Consider the following 18148-nt stretch of genomic DNA (forward strand, 5'->3'; position numbering starts at 1 on the left):
TATTATGCAAAAAGAGGGGGGAAGTTTAACTTCCGTGTTATAATGTTGTTCATGGAGTAAACTGGAATAATATGCATAAAGAGTGTTTTACAATTTTTGGTTCATATGACCTTTCAATAAACAGACATTCTTCTTCTCCAGTAGAAAAATACTTGTCATTAATTCATGATCTATTAGTCACATCCTAGATAATAATTCCTTCTCCTTTAAATCAATAACTATTCAAAAGTAAAATCTTTTTCTTTCCCTATATTTGTAATAGGGTCCTTTTACATTATTTAGTGTATACCCATCTATCAAATCAATTTTTTTGAATAACAGGAAAAATTGAGCTTTCTATCTCAACTCAGTATAGGTGTAGAATAGTTCAAGTTGCTCAAGGTCATGAGTGAAAAGTCACTTTTAAAAGAAAGAAAGTCACTCCTCTCAGAACATAATGAGCCCTTGGAGCAAGATCTGGAGACTAATTATAATCAGCTTTTTAAGATGCAAAATGTAGACACTCTACTAATGATTAAGCCTCATAATTGATAATTATCTCTGATTAACGAGAAGGAAGTTCTTCCAGGGGCTTTCACTGCTGTATACCATTGTCGTAATTGATCTTTAATTGTTCCATGTAAAGATTCCTTTTATCATATGTTTAATCTTGGCTATTTATAAATAAGGTCCATGTACAGACCTTATTAACTGCCCCTAGATGTGATATTACTTTACAAATGTCTTTGCAATTTAATTAGTATTCAGCCTAATCCTTTATATTTGCATATGAAAAGGTACAAGCAGTTCATGCTCTCAAGCAGAAAAGAGAAATCCCTTGCTCTGACCAGTTCTGAATACTCTTCTTGATCCACATTTTCAGAGGAAGAGAGAACAATCCTCTGTCTGGATATGCCAGAGGAGACTTCATGCAATTGCCAACTTTCTGCTCCTGGTGAATTGTTTCCAGTCTTTCCCAACTTTAGCAGATCTCTAGGGAGCATCCTAACTTTTTCTCTCTATTTTATCTACCCCTATTTCCAAATGATCTTATAACTACTCTCGTAATGTCCATTAGTCATATTTGTCTAGCTCCTACAGGCCATGTGTTTGCATGGATGTGCTTAACTTGACATATAAACCATTCTTTCTTGAAGTCCCTCCTTTACTCAGCTTTTCTAACAATGCACTGCCCTAGGACTCCTAGTTCAACAGTGTTTCTTTTTTTGTTCTTTTGCCTATTTCTCCCCTTTGTTCTGCTTTCAAGTTTCCCAAGGCTTTGGCTTTAAGGGTTGCTCTTCTTTTTCTACATGTAATTCCTAGGAGGTGAATCTCTCCCCCCCCCCCCACAATTCATATCCACCAGTGAACTTGGAACCTCAGAATGTGACTTTATTTGGAAATAGGGTCTTTGCAGATATAATTAATGAAGGGTTTTCAACTAGAATCATTCTGGATTTAGGGTGAACCCTGACATCCTTACAAGGAGAAGAAAGGAGAACAGAGACAGGAAAGAAGGTGACATGAAGCTAGAGGCAGAGATCAGAGTGATCTGCTGCAACCTAAAGGAAGCCAAGCATGCAGACCACCACCTGAAAACCAAGAGTCTTGAGATGGTCTGTCTCTTAGAGCCTCCAAAAGGAAAGTACTCTGATAACACCTTGATTTCAGATTCTGGAGACTGGTTTTGTGAGAGAATGTAACTCTGGGTTAAGCCACCAAGTCTGTGGCTGTGGCAGGTCTAGGAAATATGCTGAAGGCTTTTGGTGTTCATGCCTTCACCTCTAGCATCTGTACTGAATATCTGCAGATGCTTCCCTCCATGACTGCCTTCTTATCTGCCTCTTCTTTTTCATTTGGGTATTCTGCCATCATCTCAAACTCTATTTTTACTAAGGGATTTTATCGTCTTCTCTCCAGTTCAACACTCCCTCATCCATTAATTTATTGATTTGACAAACAAAATTCTGAGGTCTGTGCTTTTTCAGCAATATAGTCTTCCTTGATAACCCAGAATTGTTTGTATCCCACTCCTCTTTTATCTCTCTATGTAATATGAATTACAAGACTTTCCCATTTATCCACCTACCTCTCGTATTCATCTTTTTCATCCCAACTTTCCCACCACTACTCATTAAATTCCAAGATGATTGATTGCATTAATCCTGGAGAGGGTTCACTGCCTCAAGTCTCTTTCTGATCTAAATCAACTGCCATACTGTGCACAGGTTAGTCAATGTGCATCCTTTATTATATTCAAAGAAATCAGTTATTAATGACAAAGCAGACCCTAGAATCTACCCTTGTGTTTCTTCACATATAGTTTAGGGAATGTCAGCATCATATTTACTGAGATTATTAGAATACAGATTCCTGTATCATATCCAAATCATAGTCTTGGTTTGGGATCCAGATAATTTCTCATAAAATGCTTATTCTAGCTCAAGATTTAGATTTAGTGAGTTCCCTTTATTTTGCTGTAAAGCCACTTTTCTATTTGAATCCAGGGGCAGAAAAATCCACCATTTATCTTTCTTAAAATACACCTTGTTCATTTCCACTTTTAAACATTTGTTTAGCTTAGTTTACTTCCTTCCTCCTCTCCACTTCTCTTTCTTTAGAAGTTCCACTCTAGTTTCATATTCATCATGAGAACTTTTCCAGCTATGCAACTCACATTATTTTCTTCCACCTCAGGATTCCTATAGCATGTTAATGGCCAATTACTATTTGCTGATTATATATGATTATTTGGGTATTATATAGTTTTGCTTTGTTTCCTTAAAAAAAAAAAAACTTTAACTGCCCAGATTCCCTCACAGAATCTAGTCTATAATGACCCATTTACACATTCAGTAAATGTGTGTTGAATGAATGCTTGAAAGAAATCCTAAGGGTAGCACCTTGAAAGCTTACCAATGATTATAGAAGACCAACCAGGATGTAAACTGCCTCCTTAAAAATAAAATAGTTGGGAGGCAGACAATTATATTCCTGCTCATTCCACTTTGAGCAAAACTATGAAGGCTAATGATAATGTAACAGTGATAATATGTCTTATATTTGCTCCTCAGGAACCTGAGAGTAGATAGCTAGACTTAAACTATCAATTTTAAATCATGTTTTCTAGTAGTTTAATAGTCACTGATTTGTTCTTTTTTATTTTTTAATTTTTGTCAGTATCCCGTATTGAACCCAGGACTTTATACAAGCTAGAGAAGTGCTCTACCACTGAGCCACATCCCCCGTCCCATGAATGATTCTTAAAACAATAAAATTTGATGAACACACTAAACAAATAATTATTATATAGATAAAAGTATAATTTAAAATTGAAACCTATCAATATTCATTATTCACTCTTAAATACTCTTAAATATAAATCACTGATTCACTTTGACAGATATCTATTGAGCATTACCACATGCATGTAAATCAAAACAATGATTTCTTGGTCTGAGGCATATGAACTTTGGAAGATAAATATAGAATAATCTCTATTGCTCTTTATGAAGAGGAAAACATAAATATAGTAGAGGAGTATCTACTATACATAGATTCTACAAACCTGATTTATCTTTTTAATGCAAATAAGTGTAAACACAAATGGCACTTGAAGAAACCTTTACAATCAAAAGACAACATGTGTTTTTAAATGGTGCCTTGGCTTTCACTAATTAGCTTAGCTTTCTCTCAGAAGAAAAAAAAAAGGAAGTTTTACTTTACAAATCTCAGAATTCAAAATGCATTCCCTGAATTCTGTATTCCTTATTCTCACTTCTCAGATGTTACCCAGAGAAAACTGGAGAAACAATCACATGGATCTGCAATATCATCCCTATCCACATATTTAACACTGAATGTTTCCTCAGAATCAGAAAAGCATTACCTAAACCATTCATTCAGACTAAACCCCATTGACTTCTTTATCAACTCTCAGTATGCCCTGAATCACTTCATTGATTCATTCAAACATCAAAGCATCTACATGCCAGGCTCTATTCCAAGTACAGAACTAGGGATGCAGAGTTGAATCAAATGCAGTCCCTGCCCTCAAAAAAATGTACAATTCAGAAGCCTAGACAAGCACATAAACAAATAAGGACCATGAAAGGGTACAGATGCCCTGATCAGAGTACACAAAGAAAGGCTGCAATGCCTTCACGAGACGTGAGGCTCGGCAACCAGGCTGCTTTCCCTGTGCAATTGCTTAACATATGTTCTTAATATTTCAAAATGCAATTTAATCAAATAAAAATTTTAAATAATGCATAAGAATCTCCTTAAAATAAGTCATTTGGATAGGGGAATGCTGAAAATCATAGTGTTTCCAAAGCATAGATTCGCATTCGGACCCTCTTTAACTCACAGAACTTGTGAAAACAATCCACATACCACATCATCAATATGATGGAAAGGAATGTAGTTAATAAAAACTATGTTTTAAAGGTTTCAAAAAACTTGAGGAATGTTGGATGGGAAGACTTAGAGTAAAACTGTACATAAAATATGACAGCAGCTGCAATACAAATTTCATCGAAAAGGGGAAGATAAAAATATACTATCTAGTTATTTATGGTTTATTACTTCCTTTTTGTGGGTCTCAAGTATTTTCCATATTTACAGCTGTAATTTGAAAATGAATGATACACAAATTCCACACTGTACTTACAGGAAATATCCATGTTCCCCAATATTAGAGGAAGAAAAGAAAGTATATAAAATAAATAAATAAATAGTGGAAGAAGAGCTCTGAAAAGAAAGCTAGCACTCATCTTACCTTCACAGCACAAAAGATTTTCAGAATATTTCACAGGAGCTTGTAAATGCTCATTCTGCAGCTCAATAAATTTTTATTAAATATGAATCTTTATATCCAAATTAATTAATGAATCTTAATGCAATTTTAGGAGCCAAAGTCAATGGGATGGTAGTTAGATTGAAGCCAACTATGTACTTTCAATTATTTAAAGTATGATGAAATATCCCTCTGTCCTTCTTGCCTGTGGTTTCCTCTCCTTATGGCCTCATATCCCCCTACCCACCAGTAACTCCACTGACAGAGAGTCAGGAAGGTGGCACACAGAAGGTAAAATCAAATCAATCTAAACACTAATGGTGAAATATAAACAGTAAATATAGCAACTATTTTTTAAAATCCAAGAGGCAATGGGTAAGTGGTGTTTTGTGCTGTTTGGAGGCTAATTTGGATAATACTATAAGTGGAATAAAGTATTTTCCAATTACTTTATATTACATATCCAAAGAATTCTCATAAGGTTCTTTGCAGTATTCTCTGTGTTAAGCTCTTAGGGAAAAAAATCACTTTTAATCATATTACATTAACAAAAACAGGAAGGAGGAGTAGGGAAAATGAACAGTCCCTGGGTATGATCAAAATGCCCCTTTATTTTTAGTGTTCTATTAACTGGAGCCAGTCACCACACTCTCAGCTTAAAGATACTCAAGAGGGGGGCCAAGCTAAAAGGCCTATTAGACTCCTGCAGGTATGAATTCTTTAAAGAGCAAGAGAATTACTGATTTTAAACAAAGTCTCTTGAAAAACAATAAGCAGAAAAAGCTTAATTGCTCAAAATAAACAGGTACTTATTCTAACTATTTAGGTAGATTTGGAAGAATCATACGGACTTTTTAGTCTTCATGTTGTACATGTACATAAACACAGCACCTAAAATATAAATAATTAAAATAAGACAGACAATCAATAATAATACAGAAAATAAGTCTAGCTCTGCTAAGGCATGGCAGTGGATAGTTTTGTCTCATGATTTGGGTAACTAAGGAATTAAAACAATTTTACATAATGCAAAAGTTAAGGCTATCTTAATTATTAGCATTACAGATATTAGCAGTTGCTTTAAAAAAAACACCACTTAGAGTGTGATAATGTCTGATGTTTAACACTCATTTTTAAATCTGATCCACATTACAGCCTCTAGGTACAATTACAACTGAGGTTACACAAATGAAAGTAATCAGGGCTCAGAGAGGTTAAGTAACTTGCCTGAGGTTACAAAGGCAGGAATGGCAGAACAAGACCTTGGACATAGGTCTGTCTGATTTGCCTGTGTTCATAAACCCTTTTTATTCTGCCCAACAACACACAAGCATCCATTACCTAGCATACTGTTCTGCTTGAACTAACTAGCCCACTGTTCTTGAACTAAACCCCACCTATCTCTTTAGAATTGTAATTCACTGTTCCATTTCATATGAACTTCACTTCAAACCAAAATGAAACATTTCCTTTCCCTGTTTTTGTGTCTTTAGCTGTTTCTTTCTAGATCCTTATTCTCAGTCCTTAATCATGTTTCAAATTATATCCATTGTTCCTGAAACCAGTTTTTCTGATTTGGAAGTCATAATCCCTTCCTCAACTGACATATAACTTCATCTGTGCTCCTCATATGACATTTCTCACCTTGTTACTGGGTATTACATTTCAAATGTCTTGATTTTGTCAGTTCTTGTAGAGTGAAGTCCTTATACACAGAATCAGTGAAGAGTTCATTTTTATATCCTCAAAAAATCTAGCACAGGAGGAAAGATTTGATGCAGAATATTACTATTTGTTCTCAGATATTCAGAAAGTTTTTAAATGAATTTTTTAAAGCTTGGTAACATGGAAATTGGAGGTAGTCTCATCAAGATATCATTTAAAAGGAAAAAACATACACTCTTAAATTAGAAAAAAGAAATACAAAAAGCTGATACTATTTTTTGTTTAGTTAACTTTCACCAAAATGTTGGGAAAGCATCAATTTGAGCCACTGAGCTCTTTTTAAAATTCTTATTTTCATAATAATTGTTAATACTTTGAATAAAACAGTATATCTAATAATTTTTAAAGTTCATCAAAGAAAATCACTTTTACAATTTTAATCTCATTGACTTTTCAGGTTAACCTATAGAACTTCAAGATAAAAGAAAAACATAGGAGTATCTTCACAGTAAAAATATCTATATGTGGATAAATTTGAAAAAAGTTTTCTTTCTTAGGATGAGATTTCAATTAGAAGCAGAAAATATGGATCAAAAAACTTTACGCTAACAGAATTGATCCATCCTCTCAGGCCATGGAGTTCTGTTGCAGAGCGTTTCATTGCCAACTATTTGTGGCAAAAAGAAAAAAAAACCCAGTATATCATCAAACAGTATCTTGGCTTGTTTAAAAATATGTCTGTTCAATTAAAGCTTCCTGTCTGCTTCACTGCCCTACAAACCTCTTCAAAAACTGAATCTATCAGCCTTCTGGTCCCCAAATAACTATGGTTATGAAAAAGAAAACCATCTTATCTAAATGCCTCACCTTTCACCACAACATAAATACTAAATAGCTACCATCTTATTATTTTGTGTTACTGATATTTATTTCCTTTTTAACGTGAGTATTTAGTCAATCGTTATTCAGTAGTTCCCCCTTGCCTGTAGTTTCTTTGTCCATGGTTTCAGTTACCTGAGATTAACCATGGTCCAAACATATTAAATGGAAAATTCTAAAAGTAAATCATCCATAAACTTAAATCGCATGCCATTCTGAGTAGTGTGATCAAATCACCTACCATCCCCACCAGGATGAGAATCATCCTGTTATGCAGTGCAACCATACTATATGCTCTACTTGTCTGATGGGAATACAAGAGCTGTCCCAGTGATCAGATGGACTGTTCTCGAATCACGGTGTCTGTGTTCAAGTTTTTATTTAATTATATTTTATTGAATAATGGCCCAAAGTAAAAGAGCAATATTCTGGCAATCAGGATATGTCAAAGAGAAACCACAAACCTGAAACTTAAGAAAAAAATGTATGCTGAGGTTGCTTAGATCTATGTTAAAAACAAATTTTCTACCCATGAAATTTCAAAGAAGAAAAAATAAATTCATTCTCATTTTTCTGTCATACATCAAATTGCAAAAGTTATAGCCACAGTGGCTGGTAAGTGCTTAGTTGTGATGAAAAGCATTAAATTTTAGGATTTTGTACTTTCTGTGGTTTCAGATGTTCACTGGGGGTCTTGGAATATATCCCCCCAGGATAAGCGAGGGACTTCTGTGTCATTAAATCTCCCTTTAGAAACTTTCAGGGATTTCCCCTTGTGGGATTTTTCTTAACCTTTAGACTAATCAAAGCTTCAACCTACCAATAACCTATCCATTCTGTGGAGACCTCTCTGAGCTACAACATGAAAGCTGTCCCTTCAAAAGAATTAAAAAATGATTAAATACAAAAGAGGTCCAAATGTGTGACAACTAAGTTAGTTAAAAGATGTCAGGGACCTACACACTACTGAAGTTAGAGATATTATCTGTACATTAATGAATTTAATGGCATAGAGGATTAAAGCATAAACATGGCATGTTATTCCTGTATAATTTCATCACAAATTATTCTATGATATCCTTTGTGTGTTTTCAGTTCCTGACTTATCCCAGATTTTTATTGTCCAGAAGTAGATTTAATAGCTGTGGCCACTGATGGAAAATGCTTACCAATTGAAAAGCTCAGATACCAACAATTACACAAATATTTTTCTAGCAGTTGTTTTTGGAATTGTTACCAACTTATGGTTTTCATCTCCAGATCATTACTCTTGAATTAGACAACAGCAGATGGTATAGATTACTTGTTTTTCCAGATGTTCTAAATGTTTTAATGTGAAAGCTAGTATAACTGAAAAAGTAATAAACACTCTTAACTAGCTTCAAAAACTTATTCAATTTCTATGAAATTAAGTAGCAAGTTGAGTTTACTGCCTAAGATCCAAATCTAGTTTGCTGTGCTCAAACTTTCTAAATTCCTCATTTTCCCCTATTATCCCAATATCACAACTATTATTTCTAGCATTCCACAATTATGAAATAGATATGCTGTATGGATGTACAGACTCACCATACTTTAAAAAGTTGAATTTTTACTTTTTTTTAGCAGTGGAATGGATCCTGCTTTTTAAAGAATAAACAGCATATGGAAAGAAAATCATGCATTTTGTTTGAAACCATGCTTTCCAAAATACTGTTCACATCAATGCACTGCAATCTCTTGAGCTTTACTCAGCACTTGCTTTGTGAAAATTTCAGAAGATCCTTTCCTCCACTCTGAGGAAGTTTAACCTAGACTCTTAATAGATATCAGTGTAAATAAAAACACCTTCTAATGAAATGCCTCATAATCAATATGCAATTAAAATATAAACAAGGCCAGGCCCGGTGGTGTCTGCCTGAGCTTGGGAAGCAGAGGCAGGAGGATTGCAAGTTCAAAGCCAGCCTCAGCAACTTCGCTAAGCACTAAGCAATTCAGTGAGACCCTGTCCCTAAATAAAATACAAAATAGGACTGGGGCTGTGACTCAGTGTTTGAGTGCCCCTGAGTTTGATTCCCAGTACACACTCCCCCCAAAATAAATAAATAAAACAAAGGTCTAGTGTCAAGCCAATTCATTTTGTTAAATAAAACAAACCTGATAAGACAGAATACTAGTACATTTGCTAGAATCTATAGATTGAACTAAAACATGTGTGTGCTGGTACTTATTGTGTGCTAGATATCTAGTGTTAATATATCTTGTTTAATCTTCATAACAACCCATGAGCCAGATACTATAATTTTCTACATTTTTAAAAATGTTATATGATGCACAAGGAGTAATTGGACAAGGTTCATAGGACTAATCAATGGTGGAGCCTTCAGAGCCAGGTTCTTTACAGCCCAGATAACAGCAGCCTGTAAAGTGTGATGCAAATATTGAGTCCAGTAGAACTTCTAAATGCCAGTAAAATAATAGATCACTTAAATTCTGGAAATATAGGGAAAGGAGAGTCAGAAAGTGAAGTCCAGCATTTGGGGCAATTGTACAATCTATCCAAAATACTAGGGAACAACAAAGTCTCTAGAGAGATCCAAGAATTCTTTAGTAATGTAAAACCCTAGAAATGCAAATACCACAATACTAATGTGCTGCTAGCTAAGCTACATATTTCATTCTCATCTCACCAAAATTGTGAACCAAATTTTCTGAATTATTTTCTGTGGGAAAAGAAATCCAATGTGATGACAAAAACTAGTGCAAAAATAATATTTCCTTTACAAAATTACTTTTCATCAAATATTCATAGAATGTATCTAATTTGAATAGAAGGGTTGGCATTTAAATTTCTTTAGATCTCAGCTTAATAGTACAGCAGCCACTAGATGCATGCAGATACTAAGCAGTTGAAATATCACTAGTCCAAAGTGAGATATGTTTTAAATATAAAATACACTGAGGAAGACTGACCTAGACTCTTATTAGATATCAGTGTAAATAAAAACACCTTTATTTTATTTATTTTACCACTTTAACACCATCACATCTTCACCATAGGGTGAAGACTTAGCACCAAAGAAAATCATAAAATATCTAATCAGTAATTTTTATATTAGTGTTGAAATGATATGAATTTGAGTGAACTGAACTAAGATATGTTATTACTATTGATCATCCATTCCTTTTTATACTTTTAGTACGTGGTTTCTAGGAAATTAAAAGTTACAAATGTGGATCATATTATATGTCTATTAGAATACTTTAAACCCTTTAAATGCACTTAGTAAACATCCTAATAGGTATCACACTGTACTCTGAAGCATATGTTAGTATTAAACTTTTCTTTTGAATCCATCTGATAAAAAATCTTTTCATTTCTCATAAAATGTCTATATCTACTCAAATGAATTTTGGTTTCAAATTATATCTTGAACAGTTAAAAGAGAGCCATCTTACTTTGGTACCACACTTACAAGACAGTTGCAAAGCATTGGAGCCACCAACTGTTCAAAAGTGGCAATACCCAGCTTGCTGAATTCTTTGCAGAACTAGAACTAAGCATGTGTGAGAAACACAATTCTGTAATGAAAAGAAATGTTGAGAATATCATGTAGGTGATATGTATAATTTCTACTTTATTTTTTTAAGAGAGAGAGAGAGAGAGAATTTTTAACATTTATTTTTTAGTTTTCGGCAGACACAACATCTTTGTTGGTATGTGGTGCTGAGGATCAAACCCGGGCCGCACGCATGCCAGGCGAGCGCGCTACTGCTTGAGACACATCCCCAGCCCATAATTTCTACTTTAAATTAGAGTGGTTTGTCTATCAAGAAAAAAATACTGGCATTTCAATAAGTTCTATTTGGAAAATAGATGGAAATTTTTCATAATAAAAGAATACTGATAAGAATATACAAAACTGTAAAGAGACTATGATACATAATAAATAGATTCACATATTATTATGCTGTCTGAAATTTTTAATTGGAAGAAACCAGAAAACAATTAATAGCTCATGCAACATTTAACAAAACAGATTACACATACTTTTGAAAAGAAATGCTCATAAATTTGAGAACTTCTTTGTAATTTGAAAAAAAAAAAATCTATTGACATCTAAGGGACATGGCCTCCAGGGCCCTTTTTCATCCACTAATGTTGCTAATGACAATCATGACTGAAGTTCCCCTAAATGCAAGTGGGTATTTCATACAGGACTAGGTACTTCATGTAGTGGCTAAGACTTGATGGACCCTTCTGGGTCTTTCCAGAGATCCAAGGTCCCCAGACTGGTTTGATGAAAAATTTTGCAGGTTTACTTGGCCCCAAGAATAAGGAGGTATACATTTTCTGCTGAGGCTGAAAAATGCAGGCTGCACAAACTTAGCAAATTTAAGCTTTCAAATGGACAGGATGTAGTTCCAACAATAGAATTTAACTCATTTAGTTTGGTCTTTCATGGTATTTAAGAAGCTCAGCAAAGATATCCTGTAGTTCTGGGAAATCCTCTCTAAAAAAGGACAGGCCATTACTTTTATCTGTGATGTTTGCAGCCAAAGAGAAATCTTAAACTCTGTATTTTCATCCAGATAGAAACTACTACCAAACACTCATCTTATTTTTTACTAACAAAATGAACTTTAGAGATGCAACATGTGAAAGAAATGTCTGTGCTTAGAGAACATCAGAATGAAACATGACACATTTGTACTGTGGATGGCATTAGAGAAGAATTATAAGAAGTAGTAGCCTAATTGCACCAGCCAATTTTGAAGAGAGACATAGTCTTAGTCTACTTTCTGCTTCTATAGCAAAAACTTGATGCTGAGTAATATATAAAGAAAATGTTTACTTAACCCACAGTTTTAGAGGTCCAAGAACATGGTACTGCATCTGCTTGGCTGTAGCAAGGGACTTCTGGCTACATCACAACATGGCAGATGGTAGCAGCCTGTGTGAGAAGGTGACGTCATATGGCAAGACAGGAAGCAAGAGAAAATCAGGGACTAGGCTCACTTATTTAAAAAACAAAAACAAACAAATAAACAAACAAAAAACAGCTCTTGTGGGAACTAACTGGGATCTCAAGAGAACTATACTAACCCCTTCCAAGGGAATGCCCACAGTAACCTAATCACCTTCCCTTAAATCCCATCTCTAAAAGATTTACTACTTTAACACCATCACAATGGAGGGAAAGTTTCCAGCACATGACCTTTTGGAAGCCACATTCAAACCACAGCAGACATGAAAACTGTGTTTGGTAACTTAAGCAATCTGTATTTTAAGACACATATTTTTAGGCAAGTTAAAAAAAATTAAAACTTTAAAGAGATTTTTTTCAGTTTTATGATAATCGTACAATCTTTTCCTTTGTGGACTCATATCAAGATTTTCAGAAATTTAACATTTTAAGATTTCTTGTCTGAATTATATGAAAAATAAAATCTTTTCTGTGAACATCCCTGGAACTATCAGTTTCTTGGTAAATGTCTAAATTCAAATGTACTTTTTGGCTAAAACTTTAAGATATTCTCAAATTGTTTTTGATTGAACACCTTTTAAGTGTGTCTATTGAAAGTCTCATTTTAAAATGTTTTGTTTAAGGTATAATTTTACAATAAGAATTATTCTTTTGAAAAATAACACTTGTTTGGGGTAACAAATATATGTGAAAGTTTTGCAACATACAACATGTTATCATTAATGCAATTTCAAATGAAAAACAATAAATTCTTAAAGTATACCTTGAAGGTAGAAAAGAGAATCCAGCTGTTTTGTGTTATACAGAGGAAGTAGAGACTTGATTTCTACCCTAATAGAAATTACAGACTAGCGGTGGGGCAAAATTAATACATATGGCACAGAAATGAAAATTACAAAATATGAATGGTGTTAAACTTAACAGTGGTTCAAAGAACCTTCATATACTACACCAAAGAGTAGAAATCCATGAGGGATTTGAAGAACAATTGGACAACAAGGAAGGAAAGAGAAAGATATTCCAGAAAATGAGAACAAAATGAGAGAATAAAGAAAAAACATAAATTTGTGTTGCTGGTGGAATAATGAGGACAAGAGTTTGGCTAGACTGGAATAGGATATTGAGAAAACATCACAGTAGCAATAAGAATAAAAACTGAGCAATCTGACTTCAGAACCCGTGCAGTTTCCACCACATTAAAAATATGTTGAAAATATTAAACTAGAAAACCAAAGGCCAAAGTACTAGAGGAAGTGAAAGTGTTAGCCTTTATGCTAGGGCAAAAGAAAGAAAGAAAAAACATGACTAATTCATTTATTAAATATGCTTAATATGTAAAATGTACAATATTCTGTTCTAAACACCAGAAAAATAAAAGTGATAAAGATACACTTACTGCCCTCAATTCATAGACCTATTGGTAACACAGACAAGGCAATAGGCATCATTTTTAAATTTTTTTTTTCAGAAAAAAGAAAGGCCCTACTTTTTTAAGACACAAAGTTCTTTTGTTTGTTTCTTTCCTTTTTCTTGTTTATTTCCTTCTTTCCCTTTCTTTCTCCATTTCTTCCTCTTTCCTTCATTCTTTTTTCCCTCTCTTGGTCTGTCCTTTTTTTTTTCTTTTCTCAGTATGTGTTCACTTAGTTTTAGGAAAGATAATGTACTAACAAAATGTTTAATACAAATGTCAAAGCAAGTTTTCAAGTGGTTACTTCTTATAATGATCTAATGTAAATTTGAGAACAGTTAAGTCAAAATTAGAGAAGATGATTCTGAAGAGATACTACTACTGTTAATTAAAGAATAAATATTGGTGGCCCTCAAAAGTCTGTTATTTATTTATTGTCAAAGTCCTTCATATAGTGAGACCTGATTCTGTTAAAAAATACCAACTTTCTAAAATATTATGCTTTATTATATAAGTAATATGAATAATGACACTACTTTCATTATTAAGGAAGAATTAAAGATTTACTTTTCTGCAGTCAATATTCTATAGAGTCAATAGTAAAGATTTTACTATTGGAAATAAAACTATTCAGTGAACACTAATCTTCATAAACCTTCTAGTGCATGGATCATATTCAAGAATAATATTTGGGGAGTTTGACAATTTAAAATTATAAATAAAATTATCAACCATCCCAAAATGATACGAGTACATGTTGAGCATTGTAGAATCTCAAAGAGGTTTGACATTTCTTTTAAGTTGAGCACTCTTTTATATTTATACAAATATAAGAAATTCCTGCTGATAGAGAATATTAAAAAATTATTATATTCTTTCCAGTTACCTAATCTAAAACTATACTATTATCATTCTCTAAACATTTATTAAATGTGATTAAAATAGTTTAATCCAGTCAAGTTGTATTGTGAGTACATGTAAGCATAATCAAAACAACTTATCATAATATTTATTTGAATAATTTAAAATTAATTTTAGTCCTTGTTATTTTTCCCTTCTCCTTGAAATGGGGATGAAACAAATACCAGCACAGTTAACTCGTGGTTTTTGTCCATGGGAAGGCTTTCTCTTGTTCTGCCTGTCTGTGTTTTGTTTTATTCTGCATGTAAACTCCCCACCCACTCCACATTGTAGAAATGAGGGTCATCCACAGCTTAGTAACCCCAACCAAAATGTGGAAGTTGAGTTCCAAGAGCTCTTGTGTCAACTTCTGATCCCACTCCTTATAGCCCAGATTTCAAGTCCTGGGTGTATACAACTTGCAAAATCCTCAGGACTATGAATTTGAGCCATTTTATTCCTGTGATTATAGTATACGATTTAATACTAATAATCTTGAAATAGGGAGATCCTCTTGGAGAATCAGACTTAAACGAGTACTTTAAACAGAGTTTTTCCCCTACAGCCTGCAGCAGGGCCCCGGAGATCCAGGCCAACTGATTCGCGCGGCCTGCCCTGAGGCTACAGAAGGCGTGGCGCCTCAGTGGAGCCATTAATTAGCAAACAGGGAGGTTAGGGACTGCCATTAGGTGGTATCCCGCCAGCCAAGCCCACACGGACCCTTGGGCCGGGCACGGGATCTCAGAAGGGGAAGGAAGCGGTACAGTCCCATCCCCCACAGCGGACACTCCACCGAGGCAGTCAGCGGCCACCATCCGGGAAAGCTGAAGGATACACCGCCACTCTCCTTCAGAGTGCAACATCAAAACAGGTCGGTGTCATTCAGCTCACCCCCCAGACAGCGGGAATTCGCATAAAATCTCTCCTAGGCTTGCCAGGAGAGGGAGTATCAAGCTGAGCCTCCATAAAGACTAGGGGGAAACTAGAGACACCTGACCTCCAACCCCTCCTCCCAGTAGCAGCCAAAACGAAACCTGGCTAGCCAGCACTGGGGGAGGGGCAAGCAGAAAAAATCAAAGTGATAGAGTGCCAGGGATCCCAACAGCCTGCAGCAGGGCCCCAGAGATCCAGGCCAACTGATTCATGCGGCCTGCCCTGCGGCTACAGAAGGCGTGGCGCCTCAGTGAAGCCATTAATTAGCAAGCAGGGAGGTTAGGGACTGCCATTAGGTGGAATCCCGCCAGCCAAGCCCACACGGACCCTTGGGCCGAGCACGGGATCTCAGAAGGGGAAGGAAGCGGTACAGTCCCATCCACCGAGGCAGTCAGCGGCCACCATCCAGGAAAGCTGAAGGATACACCGCCACTCTCCTTCAGAGTGCAACATCAAAACAGCGGACACTCCATCCAGGCAGTCAGCGGCCACCATCCGGGAAAGCTGAAGGATACACCACCACTCTCCAACAGCTTGCAACATCAAAACAGCCAGCAGCAGGACCCCGGAGATCCAGGCCAACTGATTCGCTCGGCCTGCCCCGCAGTTACAGAAGGCGTGGCGCCTCAGAGAAGCCATTAATTAGCAAGCAGGGAGGTTAGGGACTGCCATTAGGTGGAATCCCGCCAGCCAAGCCCACCGCCCACGCCCGGAACAGGCCCAGTGACCTGCCAGCATGGTAGTCACGACACCCCAATTGGAATAGGGACAGAGCAGAGCCACCTTCCACTCCCGGAACAGGCCCAGAGAGCCGCCAGCGTGGTAGACACGTCACCCCAATTGGAGTAGGGGCACAGCCACCGCCCGCACCTGCAAGGGAGACTTTTCAAGTATACAAGAGCAACATAAATAAATAGGGGGTAAATTTCAAAACACAACAGTTGCACCAAGCAGAAAGAAACGCGAGCAGTATGAAAAGACAAGGAAAGAAAGGACCACAAGCAATGCAGGCCAACTCAACTTTAGAAGAGGTAATAGCTGCAACAGAGGGAATGTCAGATAAAGAGTTCAGGATATATATGCTTCAGATGATCTGGAGTCTCAAGGAAGACATGAGACAGCAAAATCAGACAATGAAAGATCACATTGACAAACAAATCCAGGAAGTAAAAGATCAATTTCACAGGGAGATAGAGGTAATAAAAAACAAACAAATAGAAATTCTAGAAATGCAGGAAACAATAAACCAACTTAAAAACTCAATTGAGAATACTACCAGCAGAGTAGATCACTTAGAAGAGAGAACATCAGACAATGAAGACAAAGTATTTCAACTGGAAAAGAACATAGACAGCTCAGCAAGTCTGCTAAGAAACCATGAGCAGAACATCCAAGAATTATGGGACAATATCAAAAGACCAAATTTAAGAGTCATTGGGATACAGGAAGGCACAGAGCTCCATTCCAAAGGAATAAACAGTCTATTCAGTGAAATAATACAAGAAAACTTCCCAGAATTGAAGATTGAGACAGAATCCCAAATCCTAGAAGCCTACAGGACGCCGAATGTGCAAAATCATAAGAGATCCACACCTAGACACATTATAATGAAGATGTCCAACATACAGAATAAGGAGAGAATTTTAAAAGCTGCAAGAGAAAGAAAGCAGATTACATTTAGGGGTAAACCAATCAGGATAACAGCTGATCTCTCAACACAGACTCTGAAAGCTAGAAGATCCTGGAATAACATATTTCAAACACTGAAAGACAATGGGCTCCAACCAAGAATCGTGTATCCGGCGAAATTAAGCTTCAGGTTAGAAGATGAAATTAAAACCTTCCACAATAAACAAAAGTTAAAAGAATTCGCAGCTAGAAAACCATCTCTTCAAAAAATCCTTGGCAAAACATTACAGGAAGAGGAAATGGAAAATAACATTGAAAACCAACAATGGGAGGTAGGAGAGTAAAGGGGGGAAAGTAGTCAAAGAGGATAACAAATCAGGTTTAGTAACATCAATAAACAAATATGGATAGAAGAACAAACCATATCTCAATAATAACCCTAAATGTTAATGGCTTAAACTCACCAATTAAGAGACACAGGCTAGTAGAATGGATCAAAAAACAAGACCCAACAATACGCTGTCTACAGGAGACGCATTTGATAGGAAAAGATATACATAGACTGAAGGTGAAAGGTTGGGAAAAATCATATCACTCATATGGACCGCGGAAACAAGCAGGAGTGTCCATACTCATATCTAATAAAATAGATTTCAAGCCAAAGCTAATCAAAAGGGATATAGAAGGACACTTCATACTGCTCAAGGGAACCATACACCAACAAGACATAACAATCATAAATATATATGCCCCAAATAATGGTGCAGCTGTGTTCATCAAGCAAACTCTTCTCAAGTTCAAGAGTCTAATAGACCACCATACAATAATCATGGGAGACTTCAACACACCTCTCTCACCACTGGACAGATCTTCCAAACAAAAGTTAAATAAGGAAACTATAGAACTCAATAACACAATTAACAACCTAGACTTAATTGACATATATAGACTATACCACCCAACATCAAGTAGCTACACCTTTTTCTCAGC

This window comes from Urocitellus parryii, chromosome 2 (assembly GCF_045843805.1).
Source record: "Urocitellus parryii isolate mUroPar1 chromosome 2, mUroPar1.hap1, whole genome shotgun sequence".
Taxonomy (NCBI): domain Eukaryota; kingdom Metazoa; phylum Chordata; class Mammalia; order Rodentia; family Sciuridae; genus Urocitellus; species Urocitellus parryii.